Source organism: Schistocerca cancellata, chromosome 2 (assembly GCF_023864275.1).
Source record: "Schistocerca cancellata isolate TAMUIC-IGC-003103 chromosome 2, iqSchCanc2.1, whole genome shotgun sequence".
NCBI classification, from domain to species: Eukaryota; Metazoa; Arthropoda; class Insecta; order Orthoptera; family Acrididae; genus Schistocerca; species Schistocerca cancellata.
The window spans coordinates 497,016,750-497,038,890 of record NC_064627.1 but is presented as its reverse complement, the minus strand read 5'-3'; the positions used below and the strand labels follow the sequence as shown (position 1 = coordinate 497,038,890).

General features: G+C 38.6%; 1 protein-coding gene across 2 annotated transcripts in view; it reads left to right on the top strand.

Moving 5' to 3' along the window:
• Positions 1 to 1,459: 1,459 nt before the first annotated feature.
• The window catches only part of LOC126162034 (uncharacterized), a 202,469-nt gene continuing 181,787 nt past the window's right edge, over positions 1,460 to 22,141 (top strand). Inside the window, exon 1 of one of the 2 annotated variants that reach the window (XM_049918260.1) lies at positions 1,460 to 1,590. The gene's annotated coding sequence lies outside the window, so the exon portion shown is untranslated. The remainder of the gene's footprint in view (positions 1,591 to 22,141) is intronic. The other variant, XM_049918261.1, reaches the window with a different exon arrangement.

The window sequence follows — 22,141 nt, the reverse complement described above, 5'->3', positions numbered from 1 at the left end:
TCAGGACCACTTACTTGGCCACTCATATGTTGCCGTGGTTCATGAACTAGGACAACAGGAACCCACACCATGAACCATAGGAGTTATGGTATTTGACGATCAAAATAAATGATGATGGTCGAAGTAGAGAGGATATAAACTGTTGACTGGCAATGGCAAGGAAGTGTTTCTGAAAAAGAAAAATTTGTTAACACTGAGTATAGATTTAAGCCTCAGGAAGTCGTTTCTGAAAGTATTTGTATGGAGTTTAGCCATGTATGGAAGTGAAACGTGGACGATAAATAGTTTAGACAAGAAGAGAATAGAAGATTTCGAAATGTGGTGATACAGAAGAATACTGGAGATTAGATGGGTAGATCACATAACTAATGAGGAGGTACTGAATAGAATTGGGGAGAAGAGAAATTTGTGGCACAACTTGCCTAGAAGAAAGATCAGTTGGTAGGAAATGTTCTGAGGCATCAAGGGATCACCAATTTAGTATTGGAGGTCAGTGTGGAGGGTAAAAATCGTAGAAGGAAACCAAGAGATGAATATGGTAAGCAGAGCCAAAAGGATGTAGGTTGCAGTAGGTACTGGGAGAAGCTTGCACAGGATAGAGTAGCATGGAGAGCAGAATCAAACAAATCTCTGGACTGGAGGCCACAACAACGACAACATTAATATCAAATGTATTGTGAAGATATTGTAAATATCACTGGTTCCTTAAATAAACCTCAACTCCACTCACTTTCACTATTCTATTCAGTATTTCTAATATATTTTTGCAGCTCAATGGTCTCAAGAGATGAAGGTTTAAGAGTTTCGTAGAAGAATTGCTGAATAAAAACATACAGTTACATTTTGTGTTGATATGGTAAGTATTAAGAAGAAGCAAGCATACTGACGTGAAACAGCATTTTTTCAGTGAAGAACTGAATCAATGCTGATTCAACGTACAACACCATTAATATCAAGAACAATTTGCTGACTACTAACTAAACATGTCCAAAGTATTGCTTTTAAAATACTTAAAGAAAAGCTACTGTTTATCTGAAATTAAAATCTTATGTTTGTGTAATATGATATTTTCTGAGACTATCGTTACCAGTTTTTTGTGAGACCAAGCATCATCTCGAGCAGCATAACGTCAACAGATCCAACATAAAGAACAAGCAGCAAGCAACAAGAGCAGTGTGCTGTTAGTCGGTCTGTGTGTAGGCTTCCACCAAATTGTTCGGTTTGCCGATTTAAAAAAAGAAAAAAAGTGTGTTGCGTAGGTACAAGAAGAGCTATCTCTTCAGGACTTCTATCCTTGATAATATGGTCCCTTTATAGATTGTGAGACGTTCTTGTTCGTAATTTTGTTTTGGGTTTCATTATGGTCATTTCATTATGACCACATCCTTATTTGCTATATTGTTCATCTGCGTTTTAGAACTTCTTTACGTTGGCCGCACTGGGCTGACATCACCAGAGCCATAAAAGAGTCAGAGATGTACATGACAGGGGAAATGTTTTTGTGATGTAAATAAGGTCTGAAGTGCTTGCGATTGAAACATGTCAACATTGGGATATGAATAAAACAACATCGTTGTCAGTCAAATAATAGTATGTATTTGCGATTCAGAATCACCATTTATTGAAAACTTAAAGGTAGTTTGTTGATATGGAGATTAAGGATTGTTTTCGTTCCACTGTACATAAGATACAAGGGTACTCTTGAAAAAGGGAGCCTTTATTTCAAATTGTGCAGTGAGTTACCAGTTCTGACGAAAACATTTCGGTTTGTCGGTTGTCACTGGTTGAACATGATCATTAAAAAAAAGTCATTTTTCGAAATACCTGTTATGTTTTTCGTTCTTATGTGATTTTTCACAGTTGTCAGTAAATCCCCTTGGCTTCTGCCTGTTTGACTAAAAACATCAGTAGGATACTATGTTCGACTTGGATATGTTTTCGAATTGTTTTAGTGACCCCTCTATGTGCTAAACAGGTTTATTAAAATTTACTACTGTGCAGTTTGTAGGGATTGTGTGTATGCTGGTGTATAAATGCATAACATGCGCTTGCTTACTTCGTTAATTGGTTAATAAACTGTTTCTATAAGCCTACACACGGTTTCTTGACCGCACTACTGCAGGAATGCATGCTTTGTGGAGTGATGTACCGGTGCAATCGTCAAGCAAGAGAGAGAAATCTGACAGATTGTTAATTGACTTCTCGAAAGTGATGTAAATTTTAGTGTCAGTGTTTTCATTGGATTTACACCGTAATTTATTGTACAGACAGTTCTTCATTCCTGTTTAGTTTTCAAATTAGAAATCAGTTCTTACAATAGCAATTTGTACAACAGGTTTTCTGGTGTTCATAAGGATAAAAATTTGACAACTGGCGGTGGCAATAACATTTCCTGTGTTGGCAAGTTCTGAACAGTGCTTTGTTATTTCCTATCCATAAATTTCTCACTCTCATATAATGTGTGTGAAAATTGTTAGCAATAAGACAGTCTACAGCTGCTTACTTATTCTTAGTCTGTAGTTACAGCTCCCACAACAACTAGAGAGTAATATGAACCAAGAGTGGTAAATGAAATATAAATAGAACTGAAATTCATTACTCTTAAAACTTCCTCAGTGTACCATAATTGTTACTGTGTACATTTCCCGGTACTTATCCCAAGCCCGTGTTCCAATATTTTTTTCACACTGTTTAGATGACACTGAGCCATCTTTCTCTGGTGTAGCAAGCGAAGGTCTTAGGTGTGATGACTGGGACTACAGCAAGTGATTATTAATGGATTCACTCTTCCTTTGTTGCCAGGCCAAAATACCATTCACAGTATTCCTCTTGCTGTTAGTTTTGAGAGCTCTAACCATAGGGGAGAGTGGTGAGACTTTATCAGTGGGGAGACTTGTTCCTCCCATTATTTTGGCCATTTTGGGGAATTAAATTTTTTTTTGTTGGCATCAGTGTTTCTTGCCATCCACTTTCCATTGTTGTAATTTGCATCTGTGAGTTTAACTGTTGTTGCTGTCCAGTTAGAGGGAAAGAAAGATTTTTCACCGAATTAACTTTTATTTTGGTAAGCGAATCCAATTATTTTTACATATTAATTCAGTAAGAAATAATGCTGGTAACTGTTTCCTATAAAAGTTCATACTTTAAGGCATAAAGTATAACTGAAAATAAATGCTAATTGTAGGTTAGGGGGCATTCAGAAGCAATTTTGTGTACTTGTGTCTTATGGGGAGACTTGATCCTCAAGAACTTGGTGAGACTTGATCCAGGGATCAAGTGTCCCTGTTCTAATGTTTCCCAAAGATTTAATTGTTCTCCTGGTATCACACTATTGTAAGACATACAACACCCAACAAATGATAATATATAGGCATTTTATTGTAATATAATGCATTGAATTATACAATATGGGTGAAAATGAAACTTAGGTCTAATAAATTAAAACAAAAAGTATCGTAATTTTGCTTTATATTGCAGAACTATGGGTCTTACATATAAAAGGAAAGAGGGAGTCAAAGCTAGGAAAAAAATTGACTCTAGAAGTATGGAACTTCCAGTAATGGCGTGCCTTGGGGGAAAAAGTTTCCGAGGAGCATCAAAGGAATTTCAAGTCCCACTAATGACCTTAAAACGCTATGTTAGGAAACAGTTAAGTCAAGATACTGAAATTTCTTATTCTTCTACATACAACAAGTCTCAGGTGTTTTCAACTGAGGAAGAAAATTCTTTATGTGAATACTTGAAAACAGCAAGCAAATTACACCATGGCCTGAGTGCAAAAAGTGTGTGTGCATTTGCATATCAATTTTCTTCTGAAAATAAAAAGAAAATTCCTGAAAATTGAAAGAAAGAGGGCAAAGCTGGAAATGACTGGTTCAGAGGTTTCATGAGAAGGCATCCTGAACTCTCTCTTCGTACACCAGAAGGAACCAGTATAAGCAGAGGAAGCAGCTTTAATAAACACAATGTTAGGCAGTTTTTTGATAATCTTCGCCAGATTATCACTAGGGAAGTTCTTGGTCCAAAATCTATTTGGAACATAGACGAAACGGGTCTTACTACAGTCCACAAACCAGGAAAAATAGTGGCTGTAAGAGGAGAGAAACAGGTAGGAAAAGTGACTTCTGCCGAGAGAGGTGAACTTGTGACAGCATGTTGTGCAATAAATGCTATAGGAGGCCACATCCCACCTTTCATGATCTTTCCACGTGTGAACTGGCAGGATAGGATGCTGCATGGAGCTCCTCCTGGAACCAGTGGTTCCACTCATTCCAGCGGTTGGATGACAGCTGATAATTTTGTTTTGTTTTTAAAACATTTTCATAAGTATGTAAAATGCAGTGCTCAACACAAAGCACTTATCATCATGGACAATCATGATAGTCATATTAGTTTGGAATCCTTACATTTTGCAAAAGAAAATGGAATTACTCTTTTGACAATTCCTCCCCATACATCCCACAAAATGCAGCCCCTTGATAGGTCAGTGTATGGTCCACTGAAGGCATATTACAATTCTGCTGCAGGAGACTGGATGACAGCGCATCCAGGGAAAACTATCTCTATCTATGATATCTCCGAGATTTTTGGTAGAGCTTTCCCTAAAGCTTTTACACCTAGCAATGTGATTAGTGGTTTTCGGGTTTCAGGCATATGGCCATTTAACTCTGATATATTTACAGATGATGAATTTTTGTCTGTATATACAACAGACCACTTACAATCTGTGGAAGTCTGTGATTCTCCAAAAGAGTTTGTTTCATTATCAACACCTTCATCTTCTGGAATTAGACCTAGCACTATTGGATACAGATCCTTTGAAGATATCAGACCACATCCTAAGGCAGCAGCTCACACTACAACTAGACGAGGAAGGAAACGAGCATGTACCGCAATCCTAACAAACACACCGGTAAAAGATAAACTTGAGGAAGAACTCAGAGCAAGAAAAGCACAAAGATTGAAACATGTGGGAAGACCTAAGAGGCTGAACTTTGAAAACAAGAAACAAACGTATAAGCCAAAAGTAGAAACTTCAGAAAGTGAAGAACTGTCTCCATGTGAGTTTGATAATGAGAGTTTGAGTAACAGTGATTCTGGTGAAATTTTGAATGATGAACCAGGCACTGGAAAATGGATCATTGCTACCTTCCAAACAAAGAAATCTGAAAAACATTATGTGGGAGAGATTGTCAATGTTCCTGATGAAGAGAATTTCACCATAAAATGTGCGAGGAAGATAGAGGGTCAACGGTTCAAGTGGCCAGAAGCTGAAGACATATGTGACATTGAACGGAACCAAATTGTACGAGTCATTCCATCTCCAGCATTTTCTTCAAAGAATGACTGAGTTACCAGTTTCATTTTTAACAGTGTCAAATTTGAGGGCTTTAATATTCAATAATTTGTATGTTTGTCTATAATTTCATCATGTTAAATACTTCAAACACAGGCAGCCGTTATTGATTTTCTCAAGAAGTATACTTGTTTTTTCTTTGTATGAATGTGCTTTATCTCATATATGATCTTGGATACACTAAACATGCTAATTCTAATTTTTTTAAAGTAAATTCAACTATTTAAAATACATATTTGAAAACTAAGTGACTTTTTTATGATCTCGTCACATGTTTTGTAGGCTACAGATCGCACTTCAAGCAATGCCTTTAGAGATCATCAATGAATTTGTTTCTAAAGTTATTATGTGAATTTCTTTTGTTAGTAAACCTCAGTTCATCTTATAAATCTTACAAACAAAACAAAATTTAGTTTGAATAATGAATAAATTGTTTCATTTACCACAACGAAGTGGCGGATCAAGTCTCCCCATAAATGGGATCAAGTGTCCCACATATGGTGAGACTTGATCCATTCTGCATGGCTTTAGTTTTTAATTTTTTATGATGATAGTAAATGGCAAAGGATTGAATTAAAAATAGGGGCAGAAAGAGTTAAAAACTGGCTATTTATTACACATTTTAGTTCTTTTCTGATGTTTATACCTACCGCTTTAAAAAATAAAATGTAAAAAAGGGATCAAGTCTCACCACTCTCCCCTACTGTAATGAAGCTCAAGGAGGGAAGCCTTCTTTAAACTGAAGACTGTTTGTGATACCAGTACATGTAAAGTTTTGTTCATAATTATTACAAGACGAAGGTCAATATACTACTTGAAGGGATGCCTTCCTATCACTTGCCACCTCTTTCTTAATAAAACAAAAGGAGTGCAGTGACCTGGGTGTTGCTAATTGGGGTAGGACTGTGTACAGTATTATACAAACAGCAACAAATACATCGGACCTGTTTGAGGATGGCTGCATAGTAACTGGTATTGGTGACAGCGAGGAAGTTGTAGCAACACTTATTACCAATACGGAGGACAGCTAAAACAAATAGAATTATCTTTTTGTTCAGTAAACTAGATAGGCAGTAGTGTCATATCTCAGTGAGGAACCTGAAACTTTCAGCTTGGACCAGAGCATGTAGAGGAAATATGGCTCAAGTTTAAAAGAATAGTTGACTATTCACTGTGTTGATATGTACCCAGTAGAAGAGTTCAGGATTTGAGGGACCTCCTGTGGTATACAGTCATTTTAAAGAAACTTGTGAAGACATCAATGACTACAATATCAGAATATTACAATAAGAACTCCAATAAAACCCAAATTCTATTTGTATGTAAAGGCTGTTAGTGGTACCACTCGAGACACTCAAGGATGAATTAGAAACTTTAATTGAGGATAGCAAAGCAGATATGCTGAACTCAGTTTTCAAATGTTCCTTTACAAAAAGAAATCCAGGAGTGTTCCCCCAATTTCATTCTGACATCACTGCAAAAATGAGTGGTGTAGATATTAGTGTAAGTGGTGTTGAGAAACAGCTGAAATCACTTAAAATTTATCAAAACTCCATGGCCCAATGGAATCCCTGTTGGATCCTGTACAGGATTTGTGATTGAGTTAGCACCTCTGTTAGTCATAATGTACCATAGGTCCCTCAACAAAAATGCCTGCTCAGTGGTGGGAAGAAAGCACAGGTCACACCACTCTACAAGAAGAGTGGCAGTAGTGATCCATGAAACTACCAACCAATACCCTTGACAGCTATTTGTTGTACAATCTTACAACACATTCTGAGCTAAAAAAATGATGAGGAATCTTGAACAGAATGACCTCCTCCACATCAACAATAATTTATTCTGAAGAAATTGATCGTATGAAATCCAACTCTCACATACCGAAAGGCATGAATCAAGACAGGTATATGCAGTATTTCCTGATTTCCTATAAGCATTTTACTCAGTACTACAACTACACTTACTATCAAAAGTACAATCATATGAGATATCAAGTGAATTTTATGACTGGAGTGAGGCTTTCGTGGACAGTCATCAACAGATGTGGAGTTACCTATGAATGTGTACTAGTGTTCATGTTGCTTATTAATGACTTTGTTAACATCATAGTAACATTAGGCTTATCACAGATGATGCATGTAACTATAATAAAGTATTGCCTGAAAAATGCTGCACGGATATTCAGTCATATCATGACAAGATTTCAGAGTGGTGCAAAGATTAGCAGCATGCTTTAAATATTCAGAAATGTAAAATTGTGCTCTTCACAAAATGCAAAACCAAAGTTTCTTTTGTCTAAAATATTAATGAGTCATGACTGTATCAGTTAATTCACACAAAAAACATGGGGTAACACTTTGGAGGGATATGTACTGGAACGATCGCACAGGTTCATTCGTAGGTAAAGCAAGTGGCAGATTCAGTTTGTTCATAGAGTACCAGTGAAATGCTATGAGCCTATAAAAGAGAATGCTTACAAATAATTTGTGCAACCCACCCTAGAATACCACTTAAGTGTGTGGAACCTGTGCCAGACAGGACTAACAGAGGATATTGAATATATACGAAGAAGGACAGTGCAAATGGTCACACATTTGTTTGATCTGTGGAAAAGTGTCATGGAGATGGTGGAAGCAATGATCTGGCAGAGTGCTGAAGGTAAATGCAAACTATTCTGAGAAAGCCTACTTACAAAGTTCCAAGAATTAGCTTGTAATGATGACACAAGGAATATTCTACAACTCACTACATGTTGCTCCCTTAGGGATCATGAGGGCAAGGTGAGATTAATTGCAGCATGCACACAGAAACATTTAAATCACTTTTCCTCCTGCACTCCTTACTTGACTGCAATCGAAAGAAACCGTAATAACTGATACAATGGTAAATAATCGCTGCCAGCACTTCACTGGTTTGCGGAGTATGGATGTAGATTAAACATACAATTCTCATGTTTTCTAAATAATGTTTGAGTGTTTCTTGTAAACATTGACATACCTACCTCCTGTGCGTATCCGAGGAATCTTCTGCCCATTTATCAGTGTAATTACCCCTCAGTCCCTCTTTTGCATTTCTGCCAGTTCTCAAACTTCATTTCTTCTTTTGCTGATTTTTATGTTTTCTATCACTCTCACACTCCGAACATGCTCCAAGTAACTTTGGATCCCATGTGCACTCTTCTCCTGTAGCCACCATGACATTTTTTTTGTGCTGGATCAAATGATGTGCTAGGGAAAATTTTTTTACTGTATTATGAGCACAACAGCTGTGACCACCGCACAACTGTGACTACCACCGCCAATAACAACAACAACTACTACTTCTACTCCTGCTGCTGTTGCTGTCCATAAACTATGGAATAAAATCTGCAAAGGAATTGAGGGAAGGCTGTTATCTGGTTGTTTCACTGGCATTTTTGACAGTATTATTTTTTGCCTTGAATAAGTTTAGGAGCTGTGCCATGCAATTTACACATTTTCCTGACATTTAGTAAGGTAGTTCTACAGTGAATTCGTATCTTAGATATAGACACAAAAATGCATGATAAGTGCATGTTTAAAGAAATCAAATAGTTTAAGAAAACTATTCTGTTCAGTCACATTGTGGCCACTTGTCAAAATTCCAAATAACCACCTTTTGCAGTGCACACTGCTGCAAGATGCACAGTGTGTCAGTGAAGTTCTGTAAGGTACTAATAGAGATGCTGATGTAAATGCTGTGGCTAGCCGCACCAGGTTTCTTGGCTGAGGACCCGCGAAGCAAACAATGTGATTGAGATGGTACCACGTGTTTTGGATTGGATTTAAATCTGTGGAGTTAAATGGTCAGGGGAGTGCAGTAAACTCATCCTGGTGCTCTTCGGATCATGCATATACACTGTGAGCTGCGTGACGTGTTGCATTGTCCTCCTGATAGATGCTATTGTGCTGAGGAAAAAATGATCTGCATGCAGTAATGGACATGGCTCCAAGGATAGATGCATACGTGGGTTGATCCATTGTGCCTTTCAGAATGACGGAATCATCCAGCGAATGTCACAAAAACATTCCCTACACCATTATGCTCCCTCCTCTGCCTGGATCCTTCTGATAATTGGTGTAAGGTGTTTACTTTAAGACATTTCGGAGCTTAAAACTTGATTCATCTGAAAAGGCCACCTGTCGCTATTCGCTGACTGTCCAATTGGAATATTGGTATGCAAATTCCAGCCTTTGTTGCCAATGAACAGCACAGGTGCCTGAACTAGGCACCCTGCTGTGGAGACCCATACATGTAAACGTTCGCTGTATGTTAATTGAGAAGACACTGTTGGTAGCTTCGTCGTTTGTCTGGGTGGTCAGATACTCAACATTTGCACATCTGTTTGTCCATAGACACCTCAGCAGCTGTCATTCACCCCTGTAAACTGTGGCCCATGGTGCACCACAGTTGCTTCAGTGCTAGTTTTGGATAGCACCATTTTGCCATGCGTGTTACACTCTGACCACAGCTGGGCTGCCACCTGCCGTCTGTGAGTTGTTATTTCATGTTTACGTCGAACACAGGCAGTGGTCACATCAATGTGTCTAGACTGTGTAAAAGAATTTACTAGTTTGAATAAGAGTGTGATCTGTGTTAGTCTTATTTATTTATTTATTTGCAAGTTTTGCCCACAAGATAACTGAATACATAGAGTGAGATATAAGATGAAATATTAGAACACAATATTTTGCTTTCAGTATCAAGTACTTCACCATATAAATGCTATGCAGATGTAAACTGGTCTCACCAATAGTGTTTATGGACAGATTTGGCCCATCTTTTCTGGTACGTATACTGTCCTGTTTCTATCAGAGGGAAAAAGGTACTTCGCTAAAGACTGAATAGACAATGAAAACATGCAAGGCTCTATTGTAATCTTATCTTACAATTTTATTCGCCTTAGTTCTGAGAGGAAAAGTAACTGCATCCATGTTTCTAATGAAATGCAGATCATTGGTGTTCGTATGGTCATTGATATAGCCTTAATTGATGCTGTTCAGCAGACTGTTAGTACACAAACAGTTTTACATTATCCCTGTTAAACTTCTAACAAGTATCATTCCATTGTGGTATTCTTTCAAGGCTATCATTGGTCTCTTACAAAAAAGTTCAACTCTTTTATAGGTTCCACAGTTAACCTCAGGTAAATGAAATGGGCTATGAATTCCATCCAAGAAGATCTATTTTAAAGTTTGAAGGGTGAGTCCCAAGTCTAAAGTATGATATCTGCCTAATTAAATGGTCTTGAAGTACAAATCTATTAGTATAATAATGATTTCAATACAGCCACAGTATTCCTGCAGTGGACACCAGACAGATTTCAAAAAAATAGGTTACGGATATGGAAAAAGTGATTTGGGACAAAATGACATTGTACTTTTGTTCAAATACTCTGAGATGATTAGTCAGATTCCTAGCTCAAATGCTAAATGCACAGCTCCTTCATTCTCCTCAGTGCAGTGTGGCGCCTAGATCATGCTAAAACAAAACATGCACTATTTTTAATTGTAAGTTAGGATTTGGGATTGTAACCATTGAAGTACATTCATTAAGTAATACATAAAAAATACAGTGTAAGCCGACCCAAATGAAAACAGAGAGCATGTAAAACAACTGATGAGATATTTCGAAAAACAATTAACTGTGATCTGTAATAGGAAAGAGGGAAGGAGAGGGAAAGACAAAAGGATGTGGGTTTTAAGGGAGAGGGTAAGGAGTCATTCCAATCCCGGGAGTGGAAAGATTTACCTTAGGGGGAAAAAAGGACAGGTATACACTCGCACATGCACACATATAGTGATTTTTTGGTGTGTGTGTGTGTGTGTGTGTGTGTTTTATTGTCTCCTATCAACATACCAACGCTTTCGTTTGGTAAGTTACAGACTCACAACTACTTTACGGTGCAACTGCTCTCATACAAGAGTGAAGTCTGCTACATTGAATTCATGGTAAAGTGACAAACACAACTAGCAAAATGGTCCATCTGTATACAAAAAAGACAATGGATGCTATTGAGAACAGACAACCATAGCCTTAGCTGCAAGTAGCAAGTGAACTGTTGAACTTTACATTTATGTGCAAAGATCTGTTTTAACTTGTTCTATCAAGTAAATAAAAGTCAAAGATCCCTAATACTTTGATATTAAAATCTTATCTGTGTCATTGCATCACCTAGAAGGCTTTGCCTCCTTTTTGTGTCTCTTGACACTTACAGGTCCCACTTCGCTTTATTGCATAGGTATTTACCACAGTTGCCTTGGTATTTCAGCTTGACAGGTTTGAGGTGCTATGTCAGGTGAACTGAGTGATATGGGATAGGAATGTGGTACTGATCAGAAGGCTCTGCTGCAGGCACTGGGAAGTTTTGTGTGAAATGGAGGAATAGGTAGGTATGGTAAGATAGGCCAGAGGAAGGAGACTGCAGTAGAGTGGAGAGAGTGAGAGTGAAGAATGATGGAGTGAAATGGGGAGGGGAGCAGGCCTGGGAACAGGGCTGTCAGTGAGTGTGGGATTGAGTGGAGATGGCAGTGTAAAAAATTATACTGATGAAACAAATGTTTCGGCCACAGTGAAAGTGGCCTTCTTTGAGAAGATCTTAAAGAAGGCCATTGTAACAGTGGCCAAAATGTTGGCATCTCCAGTATAGTTTTTTACATTATGACGTAGTACATACTCAGAAAATGTTAAGTCAACTGACTCTGGCTGTTGAAGCATACTTAAGTATATGGATGTGTTGATTGTACATTCATTCATTCATTCATTCATTCATTCATGCTCTGTTGATCCAGCAAACAAAAGAACTGTATGGATATATAACAAGCCATGTTTATCACAACCCCCCCCCCTCTCCCCACCACCATCACCACCACCAAAAAAATTACAATTAGTAACATAAAGTGTGCTGTAACAAAATATGCTAATAATTACAGACTTAAGTGTTTACTATACTGGAACTGAAGTATAAAAAAATAAAACCATGCATTACAATTATTCTACAGTATAAATTAAAAATTGCTAAAATTAAAGTAGTTGATTAAACTGAACATAAAAAATTTCAGTGATGAGGTAGATTACAGTATTAATTTACAAAGTGGCAGTAACAAATATTACCTGTACAGTGTCAGTCAGTGAAAAATCCCAATTGGAATAGCAGCAATATTGAAAACGATAGATTGCTAATCTTGCATGCTTGATTTCAATGACTGATTCATAACCCACACCACCTGGGTCCTCCCTTCCACCACTACTTTTCTAAACTGTCAGATAGGAGTTATTCTTACAAGACATTCTCCTCTTCTGAAATTATCCCACCCACAACATATGGTAACCTACTGCTTCCACACCCTCCACCCATCTATCCATGGTGTATGGTGATTACCTATGCATTCTCAGCAAATGGTATAAGTACTCCTTTAAGAAAATCAATACAGTAACCAATCTGGCATAGAGTTGTGTACTCTCTCATATTTAGCCCACTGAAACGTAGGACTCAAATTTCTGCTGCCTGACCTGTTGCCTTACTGTTGTTGTTGTTGTTGTTGTTGTCTTCAGTCCTGAGATTGGTTTGATGCAGCTCTCCATACTACTCTATCCTGTGTGAGCTTCTTAATCTCCCAGTACTTACTGCAACCTACATCTTTCTGAATCTGTTTAGTGTATTTATCTCTTGGTCTCCCTCTATGATTTTTACCCTCCACGCTTCCCTCCAATACTAAATTGGTGATCCCTTGATGCCTCAGAACATGTCCTACCAACCGATTCCTTTTTCTAGTCAAGTTGTGCCACAAACTCCTCTTCTCCCCAATTCTATTCAGTACCTCCTCATTAGTTATATGATCTACCCATCTGATCTTCAGCATTCTTCTGTAGCACCACATTTCAAAAGCTTCTATTCTCTTCTTGTCCAAACTAGTTATAGTCCATGTTTCACTCCACACAAATACTTTCAGAAATGACTTCCTGACATTTAAATCTATACTCGATGTTAAAAAAGTTTTCTTCAGAAACACTTTGCTTGCCATTGCCAGTCTACATTTTATATCCTGTCTACTTCGACCATCATCAGTTATTTTGCTCCCCAAATAGCAAAACTCCTTTACTACTTTAAGTGTCTCATTTCCTAATCTAATTCAAAAATGGTTCAAATGGCTCTGAGCACTATGGGACTCAACTTCTGAGGTCATTAGTCCCCTAGAACTTAGAACTAGTTAAACCTAACTAACCTAAGGACATCACAAACAGCCATGCCCGAGGCAGGATTCGAACCTGCGACCGGAGCGGTCTTGCGGTTCCAGACTGCAGCGCCTTTAACCGCACGGCCACTTCGGCCGGCTAATCTAATTCCCTCAGCATCACCGGACTTAATTCGACTACATTCCATTATCCTCGTTTTGCTTTTGTTGATGTTCATCTTATATCCTCCCTTCAAGACACTATCCATTCCATTCAACTGATCTTCCAAGTCCTTTACTGTCTCTGACAGAATTACAATGTCATCGGCGAACCTCAAAGTTTTTATTTCTTCTCCATGGATTTTAATAGCTACTCCGAATGTTTGTTTTGTTTCATTCACTGCTTGCTCAATATACAGATTGAATAACATCGGGGAGAGGCTACAACCCTGTCTCACTCCCTTCCCAACCATTGCTTCCCTTTTATGTCCCTTGACTCGTATAACTGCCATCTGGTTTCTGTACAAATTGTAAATAGCCTTTCGCTCCCTGTATTTTACCCCTGCCACCTTCAGAATTTGAAAGAGATTATTCCAGTCAACATTGTCAAAAGCTTTCTCTAAGTCTACAAATGCTAGGAACGTAGGTTTGCCTTTTCTTAATCTAGCTTCTAAGATAAGTGGTAGGGTCAGTATTGCCTCACGTGTTCCAATATTTCTACGGAATCCAAACTGATCTTCCCCGAGGTCGGCTTCTATCAGTTTTTCCATTCGTCAATTTGCGTTAGTATTTTGCATCCGTGACGTATTAAACTGATTGTTCGGTAATTTTCACATCTGTCAGCACCTGCTTTCTTTGGGATTGGTATTATTATATTCTTCTTGAAGTCTGAGGGTATTTCACCTGTCTCATACATCTTGCTCACCAGATGGTAGAGTTTTGTCAGGACTGGCTCTCCCAAGGCCGTCAGTAGTTCTAATGGAATGTTGTCTACTCCCGGAGCCTTGTTTCGACTCAGGTATTTCAGTGCTCTGTCAAACCCTTCACGCAGTATTGTATCTCGCATTTCATCTTCATCTACATCCTCTTCCATTTCCGTAATGTTGTCCTCAAATACATCGTCCTTTTATAGATCCTCTTTATACTCCTTCCACCTTTCTGCTTTCCCTTCTTTGCTTAGAACTGGGTTTCCATCTGAGTTCTTGATATTCATACAAGTGGTTCTCTTTTCTCCAAAGGTCTCTTTAATTTTCCTGTAGGCAGTGTCTATCTTACTCCTAGTGAGATAAGCCTCTACATCCTTACATTTGTCCTCTAGCCATCCCTGCTTAGCCATTTTGCACTTCCTGTCGATCTCATTTTTGAGATGTTTGTATTCCTTTTTGCCTGCTTCATTTACTGCATTTTTATATATTCTCATTTCATCAATTAAATTCAGTATTTTTTCTGTTACCCAAGGATTTCTACTAGCCCTCGTCTTTTTACCTACTTGATCCTCTGCTGCGTTCAGTACTTCATCTCTCAAAGCTACCCATTCATCTTCTACTGTATTTCTTTCCCCCATTCCTGTCAATTGTTCCCTTATGCTCTCCCTGATACTCTGTACAACCTCTGGTTCTTTCAGTTTATCCAGGTCTCATCTCCTTAAATTCCCACCTTTTTGCAGTTTCTTCAGTTTTAATCTAAATGTGAGCAATGAACATCAAGTCAGGTTGATGTTGCTATGGCTGGATGACACCCCTGAGGAGAGCCATTGACTGCTGTAGATGGTGTGAGTTAAACTTAGACCAGAGAATGACCATGTGGAACTCACTGTCTTAGTGACTGGAATAAGAAATTTTAGTGTGGACCCTCTGCCACCTCTTTGCTAACCATGCCTTGGGAAAAGGACCAGGCTAGGAAATAAGAAATCAAACAATTTACTCAATACCTCATGTATACAAGGACTAGCACAACAATGAAACCTACATTTTTTGAGGAGAATATTAAAAGAGAAGTTTGGAAAAGTTGCCATGCCGGAGAAAATGAAGACTGGGATCTTATTGACTAAAGAAGCAACTGAAACGCAATCTCAAGCACTCTGAGTCTGTATTGACCTAGGTGATATCCCTCTTACTGGAAGAAAGGAGTCCTAGTTCTGCAAGTTTCGCAGGAGAGTTTCTGTGAAGTTTGGAAGGTAGGAGATGAGGTACGGGGCGTGAATCATGCTTGGGTACCTCAGATGGTAGAGACTTGCCCGTGTAAGGCAAAGGTCCTGAGCTCGAGTCTCAGTCCAGCACACAGTTTTAATCTGCCAGGAAGTTTCATATCAGTGCACACTCTGCTGCAGAATGAAAATTTCATTGATTGTGAGACTTCACAGCAGATGACCCCTACATATTCCCATGTTGATGCAATGACATTGTCAATTACAATTGGAGAGAAGGAAAGTTGCTACTCACCATATAACAGAGATGCTGAGCCGCGATAGGCACAATAAAAAAAGATTCATACAATCATAGCTTTGAGGCCTTTGTCAGCAGTACACACACACACACACACACACACACACACACACACACACACACACACACACACACACACACACATGCAAGCGCAACTTGCACACACATCTGCAGTCTCAGAGAGCTGAAACTACACTGCAGATGTGTGTGCAAGTTGCGCTTGTGTGTGTGTGTGTGTGTGTGTGTGTGTGTGTGTGTGTACTGCTGACAAAGGCCTTAATGGCCAAAAGCTATGATTGTGTGAATCTTTTTATTGTGCATAGTACACTGAAGCCTATGTCACCATATCCCACAAAAATGATATTGACAAGTCGGTGCAAAAAAAAAAAAAAAAAAAAAAAAATATATATATATATATATATATATATATATATATATATATATACACACATCATATCATATGCCAGAATGTCAGCTTCTAACAGTTTTCACTTCGATTTTAATCTACATTGAAATTTAACAGAACATAGTATTTGTCTTTAACAACCAACAGAGAGAGATCTAAAACACCTCTTTTACAGACTGGGAATAAACAATATGCTAGCACAGTGCGAAGATACCTCCTTGAGCCCACATACCATACACAATCACATACTTTGCCACCATAGTGCATATAGCAATTAAATAACTCTGATGTTCAGCAGAATTTGACAAGAAGGAATTTTATTCCACCCTTTGGGCAGAAACTAGCATTGTACAGATATAGAAACATGATAAAAATATAGACAGCTACAGGCCGATAAGTTTAATGGAACCTATGCAATTTCCTGGAACAGATGCTCAGTGACAGGCTTTGTTGGTGTCTGGAAACAAGAAATTTGTGTCCATTAATTTATAGTGAGTTTCTAAAGTCAAGATCCACAAGAAACCGCATTTTTTTATGTGAACTATGCCAGTAGGGAGGCCTTCATCCTTGTTGAGACTTGGTAGTGGTCCTCCTTGACTTCCAAAAGGGATACAATGCATCATCATGGCACCACATGTTAGCTATATTGTGCATGTGGGGCTCCTGAGGCAATCTACTAACTTTTGCAAGAAGAAGGAAAAAAACTATCCCATCATCATTTTGAGTTAGTTGATATGACTCTCAACAGTAAACATGTCCTGGTGAATGGGGTTCTGCAGGGTTCAGTCGTGAGCACTACGGTCTCTGTAATTGCCATAAACGGAATTGCTGCTGTTGCTGGAGCAAATATATCATTGGCCTCATATGTCAAAGACTTCTGTCTGTGCTTTAGTTCTAGATCACTAGGCTCAGTGGGATGTCATACTTAAATACTCATTCAGGAGATATGAATATGGGCTTAAAACATGGGTATAATGTTTTGTCTAAAAACTTCGCCATCATCTTCTTCTGTGGAATTCGATCCATCCACTCAGCACTGAGTGAGGTGGCACAGTGGTTAGCAACCTGGACTCGCATTCGGGAGGACGATGGTTAAATCCTGTGTCCGGCCATCCTGATTTAGGTTTTCCGTGATTTCCCTAAATTGGTTCCGGCAAATGGCAGGATGGTTCCTTTGAAAGGGCACGGCAGACTTCCTTCCCTAATCCGATCAGATCGATGACCTCGCTGGTTGGTCTCCTCCACTAAATCAATCCCAACACACCCACTCACACCCTATATTATATCTGGATAACTGACAGCTGAAAGTGGTAGATGACATTTCTTGTTAGGAGTGCTGTTTGATCACAAACTGTCATAGTGACCATGTAAAAGTCGCTCAAGACAACCTGTATGCAGAAAATAAATTATCTACACTTTCTCTTAACTACTACTTGCGGAGCAGATTGACAGGTTATAGAAAAATTTTACCAGTCACTTATATTAATGCAATTAGAGCATAAATGTGCCACTTACAGGTCAGCAGCACTTTGTTTTATGCCTACTAGACCCTGTGCACCACAGAGGAGTCTACCTTCACTGGAGCTTTCCCCATGAGACCTTTCAATTGTTTGCATATAGAAGCAGAACTCCATCTTTAAAGGTATCTCACCAACAGTTCATAATTAATTATGCGATTAAGATTTGGTTTAGACCAGAGCATCCTCATTACGTGACACTTTTCCAGAATCTGAAAATCTGTCTCCTTATGAATTATTCAAAGACGTGGAGAATAGCAGCAGCAGCAGGACTGGAAGACATGTTTCTGGAGCTCCTTTTTTTCCTAAGATAACTTGATAAGTTGCCCACCACTGCACAGGGTGCAGACCAGTAGTTGAATAGATCTCCGATATTGCGACATCAAGAATCGCACAGACTCTAACATTTATTGTTCTAGGTTCTATTTGGTCCCCATTAACTATACAATTTGTGTCTGATGTATGCAGTATCTGCACTCCAGAATCATAAGCTTATTAGCAGTACATAGAGATCATAAACATGTAAAACCCAACCTGCAGAAATATTCGCCTGTGCTGTGGCTCTCTCAGTAGCTTGAAGATAACTGGCTCTTTGTATTGTAATGTATTATGTCGTGTGGAACTGGGGACCTAGAAACAATGGAGTGGCTTTGTCCTTCGTCCCCGCCGTCACCTGCAGTGGTACACAACCCCACAATAGGCTACAGCAGTCCACTCACGCCACCCCACTCCAAACCTAGGGTTATTGTGCAGTTTGGTCGCCAGTAGAGCCCCCCCCCCCCCACCCCCTCCTCCTCCGTTAATATCTCACACCAGACAAGTGTAACCCCAATGGGTGTAATTGAGGTGGAATAAGGGGAACCAGCCCACATTTGCCGAGGCAGATGGAAAACTGCCTTAAAAACCACCCACAGACTGGCCGGCACACTGGACCTCAACACTAATCCACTGGACAGATTCGCACTAGGGACCAGCACGCCTTCCCACCTGGAAAGCAGTGTGTTAGACCGCACGGCTAACCGGGTGGGCTTAACTGGCACCTACTCTCTGACTCATACGTTGGTGACCACCATTCACACATTTTATACAACATTAACGATATAAGAATCTCCAAGATATTCTACTGAATCCCAAGCCAGTTAGACATCTCAGACAATTATCGTGGTAGTACTTTTGTTAAGGAAGCCTCAGCATGGGACCTGCTGCCAATATGAATTGTGATGCCACATCAGACACTGTATTGTAAAAAATGGGAAGAAGAATGAATGGCCACCGAGCTACCCAACAAACTTATAATGGTAATACCCCCACCAAGAACTGAAGAATGTCACTTCACCTGTCTCGAATGGAAACTGTAGTCTTGTCACTTTTGTAATAGTCATACCTTCCTCACACATGGCTACACACTGAAGTAAAAGAAACCTACTCTGTGCACCTGCCACATCCTTGAGGCATGCCCAGGCTCACTTAACCTGTCATGTAGATTAGGTCTTGAGAAGTCATTACAGAGGATACTAGCTGATGAAGCAATGAAAGCAGGCTGCATATGAACCCATTATGAGAAAGCATATATTACCACTTGGTTTAAAGTACCCATTGTAGTAGTTGACTTGTGGGATGGAGTTGGTGAAGATTCATCTTGTGCCACTTGTTTTGCCGTGGAGGAGGTCCCCACCCAGCTCCACCTTGGCCCAGATGTAAACTCCAAATCTTACCTCCATGTACTTGAAATCTATCTGTGTGTTACTTGTCCTTATCATTTTTTGATTCCACGTTATCTTCTCCTGGTATCTGTGCAAAGGATAGAGAAAGAAAGGAAGATGCAATGTACATCTTGTGCCCCAGCCCTTACCTGAGGAAACCTATACCTGTGCACTTTCTCCTGCTTCTCTGCCTTCACCAGTGCATGACCTATATCGTCTTTTATTGATACTCTCTATTCGCTATCCTGAGTAATTAATTTCTTGTGAACAAATCACAGCTATTGACGTGAGTCTATATTCGTCACAAAACTCTTCTTTTGACTCATTGTTATGAGGATAAAGGGACTTAAAACTATGCTGTTGATTACCTTGGAAACTTCATTCATCATCATTATCATTTTTATGATGCTAAGGGATTTATTTGTTTGTTTGTTTGCTGTCCATACAACAATCAATTTTCAGACATTGTCATTTTAGTTCACATATGCAAAGGTTTAGTTAACATATATAAGTGCACACGTTGATACAAATAGTGAAGGTCAGAAATTATGATTTTGTTGTTGTTGCAGAAACAAATATGCTATATACATTTTACAGAGAGACATTACAGCTCGAAAGATAAATACATACAATTATAAAATGCATGGTGATCAGAAATTATCATTTTGTTTTTGCAAACGAGAAAAAAGGCTATATATACTGCTTTAGAAAGAGATATTACAACTTGTAATCTTCTATTGAATAACAGCTTTTTTCTCTTATGTTTATTCTTTAAGGTGTGTAAAATAACTTTCTCGAGGTCAGGTGGTAGTCTGTTATAAAAGAGTTCCCATTGTAAGCGGACTGTGGTCTGCAACCTTTTTTTTTACATACAATTCTGTGAAAATTTTCCCTTCCCCATGTATTGTACCCAAGTACATTACTGTTTGTTAGGTTATATTTGGGATTTTGTTTCACAAATATTATTGCCTGCAGGATGTACATAGAGTATATGGTAAGTGTTTTATATTTTCTGAACATTTCTCTTCAATGGTCTCTCCTGTTCACCTTTGCTACCACTTTTACTGCCTTTTTTCATAGTCTGAAGAGCCTGTCAGTATAGACAGCTGATGGCCCACCCCAAATCTCAGTATGTTATGTTAGATGTGGATGTTTAACTCTGAAGTACATTTGTCTCAAGTGATAATGGTCTAGGAGGTTGAGACCCATTTCAGTAGATACACATTTACGCTGATTTTCTTACAAATAGGGTCTATATATTCTTTCAATGAAGGGTGTTTATCAGCAACTATACCCAAAAATGTGTGTTGGTTTGTGTACCTAAGGGCAGTGGAGGTGTAAATTGAGTACTATTTGTGTTCCGATTATTGCTAAGCATAAATTTCAGTGTCATTGCCTTCTCTTTATTTACAAATATCTTATTTTCAATATGATAACAAGACAGAAAATTATATTGTTTGCAGTACAACAACATGACAGAAAATTATAATTGGTTTCACTACTGTTTGTAGTAGTTTGCATATATTGACCCCAAGTGACAAAACATGTATCATCAGCGTAGCTTACAATCTGACGGTTTTTGGGTTCAGTTAAATTGTTAATGTACACAAGAAATGGAAAAGGCCCCAGTATACTTTCTTGGGACAAACCACACTGAAGTACCTTGTGGCCTGATTTGATTGTTGCCGACTATTCATTCCTTCTGTAAATTAGCTTCAGAGTGTCAAGAGCTATACTCATATCCAGGAAGGTGTCTCTTACCTTTTGTACTTCATCTAACTTTTTTTATATTTCAAGTTATAATTTGCTACTGCAGTTATACTAGAACTCACTTTTCTAAGACCATTTGTGGATTGTTGAATAGATTGTTTGATGAAATATACCTCAAATTGATTCAATATTACCTTCTCTACTAAATTCTCACACTCTGAAGTTAATGATATTGGCCTATAGGTTATCATGTCAATTTTTATTCCCTTACTATGCACCATTAGAATTTGAGTGATTTTCAGATGATCAGGGTATTCTCCATGACAGAGGGAGATACTTATTAGATGTGTCAGAGGCTTCACTAATTCTCCTCTGCATTTCTTTAGCAGCTTAGGTGAAATGTCATCCCAGTCACAAGATATTTTAGCTTGAAGTTTTGAAATGACTACTAAGAGGTCCCTCCCAGTAATGCCATGGATGAAAAAAGATCGGCTTGTATTTGTAACATTTAAAGTGGGTGCCCAGTCATGTGTTTCATTTGTGCCAATTGTACTATACATCTCTATGAATTTCTCACAGACTTATTTTGGGTCATTTGTTATATCTTCAGTTCCTTTTAACATTATGCTGGTGTGTTCATGAGGTTGCAGTTTCCCACATTCTTTGTACATTATTTTCCAGGCTGTTTTACTAACACAGGTTGAGTTGCTTATATGATAGACATATTTATGAGCTTTAAGGTTACTCAAATAATCTGTGTTTTTTTCCTGAGCAGTTTGTATTTTGTTAAATAGTATTGTAATTTAGCATCTC